This window comes from Cebus imitator, unplaced genomic scaffold, assembly GCF_001604975.1.
Source record: "Cebus imitator isolate Cc_AM_T3 unplaced genomic scaffold, Cebus_imitator-1.0 Scaffold571, whole genome shotgun sequence".
In the NCBI taxonomy this organism is placed as follows: domain Eukaryota; kingdom Metazoa; phylum Chordata; class Mammalia; order Primates; family Cebidae; genus Cebus; species Cebus imitator.
Window position 1 is genome coordinate 1,338,078 of NW_016107886.1, and position 9,995 is coordinate 1,348,072.

Consider the following 9,995-nt stretch of genomic DNA (forward strand, 5'->3'; position numbering starts at 1 on the left):
AGATTGAGAAAAAAATACAAAAAAAAAAAAATTAGCTGGGGTGGTGGTGCACACCTGTAGTCCCAGCTACTGGGGAGGCTGAAGCAGGAGAATCCTTTGAACCTGGGAGGTGGAAGTTGCTGTGGGCCAAGATCTCACCACTGCACTCCAGCCTTGAGAGCGAGACTCCGGCAGAAAAACAAAAAGTAATATACAACAAAATAAGGACACAGTAAGAACAGGCACACAACAATTTCTTTTCAGCTGTTTAAAAGAGCATCACCACACATTTCCAAGACTGCTTTCTAGAGACAGTGCTGACAACTGATAAGGCAATTTTCAATACTGAATCTTCAGACAGGTACAACTCTTGTATTTTGCTTCTAGGGACACACATGAAGGCCTATCAGTGATAAACGGCCTGGGATCAAAGAGCATTAGAAAGGCAAACTTTTTTGATTACTACTTAATACAAGTGAACATCACTTAATTTTAATAAGGACCGACACAACCACATTTGTTTGAGAGAAATCTCAATCAATATAACTTCCCTAACGACAAGGCCAAACTTTCCTGAACATTAAAACTTTGGACCTACATCACATTAAAGGAAAAGATCTGAAACCAACTTGAATTGTTGATTGAATTGAATTACCTTATAAATAAATACCATTTAAACATTTCTACTGTCACCTACTTTTCCAAATAACAAAATATATAATGTATTATTTCTGTTCGGAACTTATAAAAATAAGTCTTTTTATTTTTATTTTTATTGTTCTTGCCAGGAAGCTTAAAGATAACTCTCTAGATCATCAGAGGTAAGCAAAGCCAACCAAATTTTAAACGGCTGGTATGCTCTATCAAATATTGCAGGCTTGACAAAGGTGGCTTAGGAATTCTGGGTAAGAACAAATAACAAATTGAGAGAAACACATAGGAAACAGAATGACTATTGAACCAATGAACACCTTCCGTTAGAAACTTAAAAACAGGCTGAGCGCGGTGGCTCACACCTGTAATCCTAGCACTTTGGGAGGCTGAGGCAAGTGGATCATGAGGTCAAGAGATTGAGACCAACCTGGCCAACATGATGAAACCTTGTCTCTCCTAAAAATACAAAAATTAGCCTGGTGTCATGACAGACGCCTGTAGTCCCAGCTACTTGGGAAGCTGAGGCAGGAGAATCCCTTGAGCCCAGAAGGTAGAAGTTGCAGTGAGCTGAGATCACATTACTGCACTCCAGCCTAATGACAGAGCGAGACTCCATCTCACAAAAAAATAAAAAACAGAAACTTAAAAACATCAATGACTACATATATATGTATATGTATGTATGTATGTTTTGGAGAACAAACCGCAAATAAATAAAAATTAAAGGCAAAACCAAATGAGCAGGAAAGCAACTCCCAAATTTTCTCCTACTCTGTTAACTTTGAAAGCAAAACAAACAAAAAACAACATGATAGATATTTTGTTCCTGGTATACAAATCAATGTATTTAAGTCCAGAAATACCAGTATACATTTTGTGCAATTAAGTAACTTTCTGTAGGCAAATGATAAGGACTTGAGTGCTAGTACTATCTATGCAGAAGAGCAAACCCAGCGTGAAACAAAGCAATGCGAACATTTATGTGGAATTTGGCTCTGTGTTAAACCTGGCTATATGTTTAATCACATTTAAAAAACATTTCCAAACTGTCAATGCATTTCTTTACATTTCTTTACAATGTGCATGGAGATAGACACCCAGAGAAATGGGAAATGTTGCACGTGGCTTACGCAAACCATCCACAACAAGCCTGGACTTGCCGTTCAGTCCCAGGTTTTCTTCTTTAAAGAACCAGTCATTTTACTCTAGGTCAGGAAATTTACCATACGAGCTCCTTACTCACGTGAAATTACTATCTTTTTAAAATAAACTTCCGTCCAAAAATACATCTTCATATCCATAGCTTTTTTCACATCAATCTTCCCTACTTAGCGTTCCTTACTACCTTGTTTGATCAGTGAGCTTATTCAAGTCCATAATTTAAATTAACTTTTAGATAACTTCTTGAATTAGACCAAATTATTATTTTTCTCACTAATAATACATCTTTGTGACATAATTTATATACAGAATTATATATTAACTATAATTATTATCCATAGTAACCTTAAATTTTAGTGAAAACCTAGGAAGCAAGAAATCCTGAACTATCTGATATTAGCATTTTATAGATGAGAACAACTCCACAATTTTTAGAAACATAATTCCTCATATCATAACCTTTTCTTAATTGGAAATGAGCCAGATATCCAATGAATATCAAAAGTAAATTTATGATTTAAATTACACAAAAAGTTTACCTAAAACATTTATCCCATTTACATGTACACAATTCTGTCATTTTTCATATTTAGATTACTTCTGAAAACAGATATCAGACACCCATCATTTAGAATAAAGTTAGTTATTTCCTTGTTAATCATTTTTTTTTTTTTTTTGAGACTGAGTCTCCCTCTATTGCCCAGGCTGGAATGCAGTGGTGTAATCTTGGCTCACTGAAACCTTGACCTCCTGCGTTCAAGCAATTCTCCTGCCTCAGCTTCCCCAATAGCTGGGACTACAGGCACACGCCACCATGCCCAGTTAGTTTTTTAGTATTTTTAGTAGAGACAGGGTTTCACCATATTGGCCAGGCTGGTCTCAAACTCCTGACCTCGTGATCCGCTGGCCTCGGCCTCCCAAGTGCTGGGATCACAGGCGTTTGAGCCACTGCGCCTGGCCCTTGTTAACCATTTTTAAAAGCCAGTGAATATCAGATGCTCACCCAAGAGCCACAAAGTTCAATATGTATGTATTTTTGCTGGTAACTCAAAAGATTCAGCTAACAATATTAAATTAGTCTCATTTGTCAAAGAAGACATGCAAACCAATATTTTGTTTTGGCTGAGTTTATAGTTTTATAACCTTTAATATCAAACTTTAATGTTTCAAAATATCTAGCAGAGACAAATACAAGACCCAGAAAAAAAGTATGGTGACAATTCTGAAGACATTTTTATTTTATCAATAATTTTAAATTCAGCTTCTTTATTAAAGGTTTACTTAAATCATGTGAGCTTGAAAATTGCTTGGACTTATTTATTTATGAGCACTTTTATTTATAAGCCAATTTGTTATACACAACACATAACAACACAACACATAACAATAAATGTACAGGCAAATAAACACATCTAGACGTGTATACACACACACAGGTGAAGATCCAATAGCTTTTACCTTGGATCTCTAGTGATGAGACAGCAATACTACCTTACCTGTCTACAAACATGTTCACATAGCTGAACTTCGTTAGCAGCAGTAAGGAATCCAGTGAAAGCTGTGAACCAAAATTTTGGGTAATGCAGTTTCCATGGCAGTTTGACTTTTAAAGGCCAAACCTCCCCAGACTCTAAAAATGCTGGGGCCAGGCAGCACCACAAGAGAACATCACACACTAACCCGCTAGACCCTGCTTAGAACAGCAGCACAAAAGCCTGGGTACGTGCACCTCCGTCCCGGCTTCCCATTCTACAGCAAACTCCAGATGCCAAACAATATTGGAGCCAAACAGCATTGCAAAAGAGCATCTGTTGACCAAACTCCAGTTTTCCCATGGCTATATTAATCACACGCAAATCACCAAAACACGATCCAACTGCAGCAACAAACAAGCCCGAATGTCCAAACTGCAACAGCGGGGTTCTTCCTCTCTCCATCACGGGGCGCTTCCTCTCTCCATCACTGGGCTTGATCAACGGCAGACAAAAATTTTTTAGGGATTTCCTGAACTGAGAGGAGCTGATCCCACTGTCTGGTACTCACAAAGCACATTCATTGCCCAGACACAACACACAATTACAAACAAGCTCCTAAGAGCGTCCAGACTGAAACAAGGTGTGTCCCTTCACTGCCGAGACACAACACACAATTAGAAACAAGCCCCCAAGAGTGTCCAAACTGAAACAAGGTGTGTCCCTCTCTGTCAGTTGGGCTTGTTCAACCTGGAAATGGAAATTCATTTTAAAAATATCACAAATTGGGCCAGGCGTGGTGACTCACGCATGTAATCCCAGCACTTTGAGAGGCCAAGGTGGCAGATCACGAGGTCAGGAGTTTGAGACCAGCCTGACCAACATGGTGAAACTCTATCTCTACTAAAAATACAAAAATTAGCTGGGCGTGGTGGCACGTGCCTGTAATCCCAGCATGGTGACAGGCACCTGTAGTTCCAGCTACTTGGGAGGCCGAGGCGGGAGAATCACTTGAACCGGGGACATGGAGGTTGCAGTGAGCCGAGATTGCTCCGTTGCACTCCAGTCTGGTGACAGAACAAGACTCCATCTCAAAAAAGAAAAAGAAAAGCAACTGGGAGCTTGGAGAAACTGCTTCCAGGCAAACACGAAGAAGAACCCTGGGGACCTTTTGGAAATAGCTGAGGGTCCCTCTGAGACGAGATCAGTTCTAAAAATTAAAGCCAGTAGGATGTCACATGGTCATAAGTTGTATATGAAAAGTAAATGTGACTTTCTTTTTTTTCACAAGCTGCTAAGTTCTGAGACTTAAAGATCACAGTGTATTTAAATATTAGACCCAAATGATCGTTAACGTGGAAGCTTCTGCTTTTGTATTTATATTTCCTTTCTACTGATTTATAATTTAATATGTGATTGCACATGTTCTTGTTTATGAAATGCTTGGGTAGACAAAGGTGAATGAGGAAGGAAATTATTAAACATAAAAATAATAAATAGCCCCGAAAAGCAGCATTCTAGATTTTTATTTTTCATGGGTTAGCTTTTCGCTGGCAGTGTGACCTAAGGAAATGCACTTATTTTATTGTGGTCTCACTTCTTCCCCTAAACCATGAAGGAATTGAGTTGGATACTGTCTGAGGTCCCTTGAACCACCAGGACTTAACTATGAAATTTATGTTCATGTAACTTGGTATAACATCCTGAAAACATTTTCTGTTAACTAAAGGATTTCACTCTTGGAAAGTTTTAGCTTAAAAATATTGATTGGAAATCTCAAGAGAGGCTGTGCTATGTATTGATTTTTTATGAACAGCTAAATATGAATACCATGAATACTTTCCAAGAGAAAAATGTGAAGAGTCGGAAGCTTGTAGTCACAGAAATGGGAAAGGCCCTAGAGATTTCACGCCGTATTTCGCTTAGTGTAGGACTCACATTGTGGTTTACAAGAATTTAATACACAGAATAAATAGCTCGTAGCTGTGAGACAAAGTGCGTTAAACAAAGAAATAGCGACTTGAGACTGAAATAGATAAAAATAACTTCTTCCTACGTCTTTACATACAGAATAATCGAGGGAAGAAGCAATGTAGCTCATTTTGTCTGACACTAAATATATTTTGCCTTCTACTTGAGGTATACATGGCATGCTTTATTTTATTTTATTTTATTTTGTTTTTCGAGATGGAGTCTCACTCTGTCACCCAGGCTGGAGTACAACGATTTTGGCTCACTGCAACCTTTGTCTCCTGGGCTCAAGCAATTCTCCTGCCTCAGCCTCCTGAGTAGCTGGGATTACAGGTGCCCCCCACCATGCCCAGCTAATTTTTGTATGTTTAGTAGAAACAGGGTTTCACCATGTTCGTCAGGCTGGTCTCAAACTCCTGACCTCAGGTGATCCACCTGCCTTGGCCTCACAAAGTGCTGGGGTTACAGGGATGAGCCACTGTGCCCGGCCTGGAATGCTTTATTTGCACATCCGTATAATTATTCCTTTCCACCAATGCATATATATCAATTTATGCATTCTTTTGTCATTCATGTAATAGCCTGCACTGACCATCTAGTATGTGCCTGGAGATCAATATAAGGAAAGAATTATATGCAAACTTTCCTTCAGTCTAAAAATTCCAACATTCTTTGGCAATCCTTCCAGTTCAGGAGGATGCTTCTATGCTGGTTCAATAAAGGGGTTATAAGCATTTGGACTGAACTTCCAGTTAAGTGAGGTGTTGGGAGCCATGGCTACTGTGGTTGATGCTGATGGTGACTGTCACTCTCCTCCACAAGGCAATGCCCAGCCTGGTTGCAGCCTGCATTTTTCTTTTCTTTTCTATTCCTTTTTTAATATTTTGTATCTTTTAGCGTTTGTTTTGTTTTGTTTCTATTTTCCTCTCCCCAGCTCTTCAGTATGCAGCTTGCATTTTTCATCTATCGAACAGGGCCTCCTCATGGCAATCTTAGGACGTTTTCCAGCTCTCCCCATGTAGAGATATGGGTCATGGATAAATCCGGTCTTCAGTGTTAAGCCAAGAGTTTTCAGTCCTCATGGACAGTGCTAAGTAGCTTCACAAAATGCTGAGTGATATCAAAAGAAGGTAAAGGGAGATCTCTGTTCAGAAGAGTCACCAGAGCAAGGTGACAGTCATCTGCAGAGGCTACTCACTTTCTGCTTCTTCTGACAATGCTCCCTAACATTCTTTTTTATCTTTTTCTTTTTTTTTTTTGAGACAGACTCTGCCTTTGTCACCCAGGCTGGAGTGCAGTGGCACAAACTCGGTTCACTGCAACCTCCGCCTCCTGGGTTCAAGTGATTCTCCTGCGTCAGCCTCCCAAGCAGCTGGGATTACAGGTGCACACCACCATGCCCGGCTCATTTTTTGTATTTTAGTAGAGATGGGGTTTCACTATGTTGGCCAGGCTGGTCTTGAACTCCTGATCTTGTGATTCACCCACCTCAACCTCCTGAAGTACTGGGGTTACGGTCGTGAGCCACTGTGCCCAGCCGCAAAATACTTTATCAGATGTAAGTAGTTAAAATGAGGTCATTCTGGAGTAGGTTGGACCCTTCATCCAATTACCTGGATCTGTGTGAGAAGACAGAGACACACAGGGAGAGTGTCATGGGGTGACAGAGACAGAGATTAGGGTGATGCAGCTGCGGGTCCAGGAACACCCCCAATTAACATTCACTACCAGGAGCTAGGGGGAAGAAAGGCGGGATTCTACCCAGTCTTACGGGTGGGTGACGCCCTGCTGATGATTTAACTTTGGACTTCTGGACTCCAGAGCTGTGAGAAAATACACTTTGGAGGTTTTAAGCCACACACATGTGGTATTTTGTTACAGAAGTCCTGGAAAATGAACTCCAGGGTTAGTAGAGAAGATCAGGTGAGCCACACAGGTGTAATTGTGTGTATCCTTGTAACACATGAGCAAGATGAGGGCGCTTGTCCAGAAGAATGGACTCCGAAGTGAGCAAGCCTTACTGTGTGCCTAGCACTGCTGTGAGCAATTTATAACCACCCTTTGATTTAATACCAAGTATCATCTAGCACTCCAGCCATATGAGTTATAATGCTATCCCCAATTTAGAGACAAAATCTGTACTAATTCTGTTTAAATAATTATCCTTTCAAGGAATGTATTATTCTGCTCTCCAGATTCCTTCTGGTGAATAATGAGGTTCTTTTGCCATTATGCAGCTTTCATGGGACTAACTATTAAAAATTTTAAATGTTCAATTTCAATGAGAAAAATAATTGGCAACCTCTTCTTTCTTCAAAACTTGTTATATCAAAGTTAAATCTATAATAAAAAGAACAATACAGGCCTGGTCTCTGTTATGTTCATGTAATGTGCTAATAATCACTATATAAAACAAATTAAAATGGCTCAAATATTACCCTGGTTATGATGTACAGAGAACAGCCTTTTTAAACTACTATCTTCAAACAGTTGCTTTAAGTAGATTGATTACAGGTTTAAAAAAACCAAAACTGGCCAGACGCGGTGGCTCACGCCTGTAATCCCAGCACTTTGGGAGGCTGAGGTGGGCGTATCACAAGGTCAAGAGATCAGGACCATCCTGACCAGCATAGTGAAACCTCGTCTCTACTTAAAAAAAATATATACAAAAATTAGCCAAGCGTGGTGGTGCATGCCTGTGGTCCCAGCTACTCAGGAGGCTGAGGTGGAAGAATCACTTGAACTGGGAGGCAGAGGTTGCAGTGAGCCGAGACTGCGCCACTGCACTCCAGCCTGGCGTCGGAGCAAGACTCTTGTTTCAAAAAAAAAAACAAAAAAACCTATAATTTAAATTAAACCTCCAGAGAGCATTCTAGGTCTTCTACATTAAGAAATATTTCGGGAGCCACCATTGCCAGCGACATGTTCAAGGTAATTCAGAGGTCCGTGGGGCCGGCCAGCCTGAGCTTGCTCACCTTCAAAATCTATGCTGTACCAAAAAAGGACTCACCTCCCAAAAATTCTGTGAAGGTTGGTGAGCTTTCACTCTACTCAGTTCCCAGAGGTCAGTCGAAGTATGTGGAGGAATCACGGAGCCCACCTGAAGAAAGCATCTCACAGCTCCGACACTACTGTGAGCCATACACAAGCTGCTGTCAGGAAACGTACTCCTAAGCTAAGCCCAAGGTGCAAAGTTTGGTTCAATGGGGGTTAGACAGCTATGACTATCTCCAAAATGCACCTCCTGGATTTTTTCCGAGATTTGGTGTTATTGGTTTTGCTGGCCTTATTGGACTCTTTTTGGCTAGAGGTTCAAAAATAAAGAAGCTAGTGTACCCGCCTGGTTTCATGGGGTTAGCTGCCTCCCTCTATTATCCACAAGCCATCGTGTTTGCCCAGGTCAGTGGGGAGAGATTATATGACTGGGGTTTACGAGGATATATCGTCATAGAAGATCTATGGAAGGAGAACTTTCAAAAGCAAGGAAATGTGACAAATTCACCTGGAACTAAGTAGAAAACTCCATGCTCTGCCCATCTTAATCAGTTATAGGTAAACATTGGAAACTCCATAGAATAAATCAGTATTTCTACAGAAAAATGGCAGAGAAATCAGTATTGAATGTATTAAATTGGCTTTCTTCTTCAGGAAAAACTAGACCAGACTTCTCTTATCTTGGGTGATACCATCCTACAAGCAAACTAATCTGACATCCTTTCACCTAGAGATAATGTACAAGCCTTAGAACTCCTCGTTCTCATGTTGCTATTTATGTACATAATTAAAACCCAAGTTAAAAAAAAAAAGAAATATTTCAATTCCTTGATGCCAATAATTATTGGATGTTTTACACTTATATTCTACCTATTTCTATTTTTACTTTCTTTGTTCATAAAGTATTGCAAAACAGCTACAAAGCACAAGAACAGCAGAAGGGCTAAGAATCTTACACCGCCGCTGTGCCCACCCTGTGCCTGGAAAATCAGACATCCTCTCAGTCCCTGTGGACGTCACAGGGGAGGGGTTTACTGCTGAGTGAATGTCAACCTCAGAGAGAGGCGGCAAATGCCATTCCTCCACCTCCAGATTTTTCTCATTCACATTCTTCATGCCGAAAGCAAACACATCAGCTTGAATTTGCTTCATTCTTGCATACCCTCGTTTCAAAATATCAAGAGCTTCCATTGTTTGGCAAGCCCTAAGGCCTAGTGACTGATTTTTGTCATTATTATTCATTATTATCAATTTACATACTCTATCAACATCAGCAGAATGGGCTTTAGAATTTAACTGCTTCACAATAAACATGCAGTGACACAAGCACAGCCCCCAGTTTTTAAACTTGCACGTGTATCGTGCTTATGAATTTACAATTTTTCCTTGGCTGTAACATATAATACATTTATAGAGTGATAAAGCTTTGTAATTAATATGTAATTAAGCAGATAAAACACTGAGATATACAGCCAATAAAGTGCTTCTGGAATCTGAAACGTAGTGAACTGTAAAAGACAGATGTATAAAACTGTGATATTGTGCTGGCCTAGAGCCAGAACCAGAGCAAAACTATTTTATAAAATGCAAAACTGTTTTTAGATAAGTTGAAATGGCTGCCCCATTCTCCTTACAATAACTACTGTCCTTGGCCTCTGTAAATAGAACTGCAGTTTGTTCTTCAAAACTATGTAAACCTGCTTACCTTTTCTTATCAGTAACTGCTCTCTGTGGCCCTAATGTGACAGGCAAGCAGTCCTAACC

The 9,995-nt window shown here is 40.0% G+C and overlaps 1 pseudogene across 1 annotated transcript; it reads left to right on the forward strand.

The window, feature by feature from the left end:
* Positions 1-8,145: 8,145 nt before the first annotated feature.
* LOC108294247 lies at positions 8,146-9,043 on the forward strand (annotated as a pseudogene). Its single transcript, XR_001820967.2, has one exon. The product of XR_001820967.2 is annotated as an MICOS complex subunit MIC26-like (transcript).
* The last annotated feature ends 952 nt before the right edge of the window (positions 9,044-9,995 follow it).